Genomic DNA, 4,585 nt, shown 5'->3' on the forward strand with positions numbered 1-4,585 from the left:
AAATTGATTAATCTGTTGAAAGAGTGGGGAATTGAAAAGAAAATATTTTCTATAACTTTAGATAATGCAAGTTATAATGATGGTGTTGTGGGTTGCTTGATTGAGCATTTTAAGCTAATGGATTCTTTGCTTTGTAATGGAGATTTTGTCCATATTAGGTGTGCAAATCATATTTTGAATTTGATTGTTAAAGCAGGTTTGAAAACAATAGAGGGTGCTATTTTTAACATTAGAGAAAGTATAAAATATATTAAAGGTTCTAAGGAGTGTAAAATTTGTTGAGTGTATCAAGAATCTTGGTTTAAAGTTGATGGGAAAAGTGCGTCAAGATGTGTCTACAAGGTGGAACTATACATATTTGATGCTTGATAGCGCTTTTCCTTATCGTCGAGCATTTTCTGACTTCAAGATACTTGATAAAGATTTTACATGTTGCCCTTCAGACGAGGATTGGGTTAAAGCTGAAACAATTGCTAAGTTTTTAAGGCCTTTTTATGAAATCACTACATTATTTTCTGGGAGCCATTATCCTACCGCCAATTTATATTTTCATAAAGTTTGGAAGATTCATATGTTGATAAAGGAAGAGATAGGTGGTGAGGATCCTAATATTAAGGCGATGGCTATGGAAATGGAGAAGAAATTTACAAAATATTGGCAAGACGACTACAGTCTAATTGCTTCTATGGCAGTCGCCCTTGATCCTCGATATAAGTTAAAATTGATAAAGTTTTGCTTCTCAAAACTTGATCCTTTGACTTGCAATGAAAAAGTTAAGATTGTTGAGGATAATTTGCATAGGTTGTTTAAAGAATACATGACAATATCCGATGTTGGAATTGTTGGAAGTAGTAGTCATGGATGTTTTGATGAAATAATGGACGAAATGGATGAATTTGACATGTTTGAAAGTCCGTCTGAGTATAGTTTAGAAAAGACACAGTTGGATTTATACTTGGAAGAGCCTGTATTAGTTCGCAAAGGAAATGAAAATTTAGACGTGCTTACATTTTGGAAAGATAATAGGAGTAAGTATCCTGAACTCTCATTGATGGCTCGTGACCTGTTAAGTATACCTATCAGCACAGTTGCATCTGAGTCAGCCTTTAGGGTTTGTGGTCGAGTTATTGGCAAATTCCAGAGTTCTATTCTACCGGAGAATGCAGAAGCTAAGTTGTGTTCTAGAGATTGGATTTATGGGCATCAAGGTACATTATAATTACTGTCATGTTCATTTTATTTTATGAACTTTCTTGTAGTTTGACAATTTTTTAAATTTTCTTATTTTTAGCTTGTGATGATTCTGAAGAGGAGGACATTGCAATAGACAATCTTTACTTAGAATTGTGATGTAGAGCAAGGATGCAGAGGCCCGAGCTAATAGGAATTTATAAATATGGATTGTCGAGCTATAATGAGACATAAGTTTCGATACTTTTTGATATTTTGCTATAGAATTTGGAGATGAATGGTATCTCCAGAACTCTCATTCATTTGTAAAAAGTTTTTGATTCTTGGTGAGCCACTGTTCTCTTTCTCTAGGTGGCTTCTTTTCTTGGTTTTAGTGAAATTTATTTTTTTGGTTTGAGGTAATTGTCAGCTGCGATGATATCTGGGAGATTCTGCCTTGTGTATAGACATAGAATTTGGTGATATCATGTGCATGGATAAAAATACGATACTAAGGTCTTAAATGCTAAGCTGACATGTTGGTGTACAAGTTGTAATTTTCTTGTTATTTTTTAATTTATAATCAAACGACATAGGGACTAAAATTTATCTCATTGTTTGATAACCAATTCAAAATTGAGCCGGTTAAGATCTATGATTTATTAAGCTAACTGGAAACAAATTTTAATGGTTCGAGTTAAGTAAACAATGTAGTGGGCTTTCAGTTCATGGGGTGGGGTGGGGTGGGGTGTGTGGGGGGTGATGGGGGAGATTAAATTTTTTCCTCTCATTTTCATATAGTTGATAAAATTGTAAATATTTGGGTCAAGTTGGGCGGGTTGGATTGTGACCCATGTTTAGTCCATCTTGACACAACCCATCTTGACCCAACTAAACTTTGGGTTGGGTTGAGCATTGACCCAATTATTAGTGCAACCCATCTTGACCAACCCAAACTCAGCCCAAACAGCCCATTTGCCACCCCTAGCTTGATGCAAAATTTGCTGATTTTAGAAGCCTGACCAAATGGACTATAAATGGAGTAAACATTGAATAACAACCAACCAGCTCACCTTTTTTGTTTCTGAGTCAAACATTAACACCTTCTACTTATAGGATAATGCAGTATTTAACCACTAGCTAATTGTTCTGTGGTGAGGAAGACAGAGTAAACCATGGATTACTTAGCCATTGTGGGTAGGGGTGTTTATGGTTCGGTTTGGATCGGTTTTTCCTTAATAAGAAATCAAATCAAGTAAGTCGGTTTTTCAAATATTAGAACTTAACCAAACCGATTAAGTCGGTTTTTTTCTCGATTCGGTTTATGTCGGGTTTTGTCGGTTTTTCAGTTATTTCGGTTATTTGTCGGTTTTTTTAAATATAAGACATACACTACCAAACACATACTCCGACGACCACATTTTCAACGTAACACTATCAAATCAATTGCCCTTTGAGAAATCTATTATTTACCAAGATATATTGATGATAATTGAATCAAATAGTGATGAATAATTTAAAGACTCGATTAAAAATATATTATTTTTAACAAGAAATGGATTCTTACACATAACAAAAGAAAACTACCAATCAAACTAGAATGTAAAGGTAAAGAACTATAGTAAAAGTGGCAAACTATTAACATTTGTGAGCGTTACTGTGTTAAACCAAAAATCAGAAAAAACTGTTAGAAAAATAAAAGAAACTGGAAAAACAGAAGAGTTTAAGAAATATTCCGAGTCCACAATTTTCTTGTGTGTCCTTAAGGAATTTTAACCCCCTCACACGTTGCCAAGGTAATGGATTAAATCCTCCCAGGATAAAACGGAATAAACCTTCCTGCGACAGTGGCAATACAACTTTCAGGATACCAACGAACTCAAAGAACGGAGCAAAATCACACTTACGAATTTGAGAGAGAGAGACTGCGAATTAGGATGCAGTATATTCAGAAGAAAGAAGTTCTGGAGTATTTTTCGTGTGTAGAAAATGGAGTCTTGCCTCAGAATTTATAGGCAATTTATCAGAAGAGGTGTCTGGAAAAGGTGCCTTTTCAGAAGAATACGCTGCCTGCCGCGGTTCTACCGCGGTTACGGCAGAACCGCGGTCAGAGAGGCTCTCTGAATCTGCCTGCCGCGGTTCTACCGCGGTTACGGTAGAACCAGAGAGTCCCTCTGAATCTTCAGCAGGGTTCTGGCGTATTTTCAGCAGTGATTTGGCATTTAATTAATTATTAAATAATTAAATAAATTTTGTCCAAAAATAATCTTATCAATCGATCATTTTCCAAATCCAAATCCAAAGCCGAAGCCGAGCCGAGCGAGCGACGACGACGGCGTGAGGGTTCATTCTCTTCAACTCCGTTTAAGAGCTTTAAGAAGTGATTCTATATATAAGCACACAAATGTGATTGTCCCTCACCAATGAGGGACAAAGTGCAAGACAAAATTTTACTTCTTCAAATTTTTATTTTTCCCTCCATTTTATTTCCCTCCATTTCCAATTCACACTTCTTCTACTTTAAAGCCCAATGGCTTAAAGTCCAACAATCCCCCACATGAATGGGAATGGCTGTATCAAGAAAGATCATAGATGAAAGCTGTGTGATTTGCAAGTAAGGATTAATTGCATCTGGATAAGTAGGTTTCCCTTTGAACTTTCCGCAGTGAACATATGTCGGATATACTCGGTCAATCGGTAGATTTGATATCTTTGAACCGTCGAACTTTAGTGTATACCTAGACAACCATATGTTACTCAATCAACCCTTAATCGTCTTTTGGTTCTCATTGTTGTGTTCGTTTTAGCCATGAACACCGCCTGGTTTCATAAGTGCGTAGAGAATTGGCCTTACAGAATTCTCATTGAAGCGGCTTGCACTTCACACTTACATAGGTGATTCCTAAACGTGTAATTCTTTAGATTGACACTGTTTGATAACTACCACATCAAACTTAGGTAATCATTAAAGAACGTGTAAAGTTCTATCCTTGTTACTGAACATTGTCTTCATCACGATAAGGGACCAAAGATTTTACTTTGACAATGTTGAACCGGTCAATCACAACTTTGTTTGAGCTCCTTGAACCTAGATCTCGGAACATCCAAAATTCTAGGTAGAGTTACCACCATGTTGACTTGTCCTCGGCCATAGTCCCATTCCCTTAGATGATTTCTCAACTCCCTCTCTAGTTAAGCCTTTTGTAAGCGGATCCGCCACATTATCCTTTGATCTGACATAATCGATGGTGATAATTCCACTAGAAAGTAGTTGTCTAACGGTGTTATGTCTTCGTCGTATATGACGAGACTTTCCGTTATACATAACGCTCCCTGCCCGTCCTATTGCAGCCTCATTATTGCAATGTATGCAAATAGGAGCCAAAGGTTTTGGCCTGAAACGGATGTCTCTAAG

The 4,585-nt window shown here is 36.6% G+C and overlaps 1 pseudogene; it reads left to right on the top strand.

Annotated features, from left to right (window-relative positions):
* Nucleotides 1-310: 310 nt before the first annotated feature.
* LOC109238091 overlaps nucleotides 311-4,585 on the top strand; it is a 36,533-nt pseudogene continuing 32,258 nt past the window's right edge.

The sequence above is a fragment of the Nicotiana attenuata genome, unplaced genomic scaffold, assembly GCF_001879085.1.
Source record: "Nicotiana attenuata strain UT unplaced genomic scaffold, NIATTr2, whole genome shotgun sequence".
In the NCBI taxonomy this organism is placed as follows: domain Eukaryota; kingdom Viridiplantae; phylum Streptophyta; class Magnoliopsida; order Solanales; family Solanaceae; genus Nicotiana; species Nicotiana attenuata.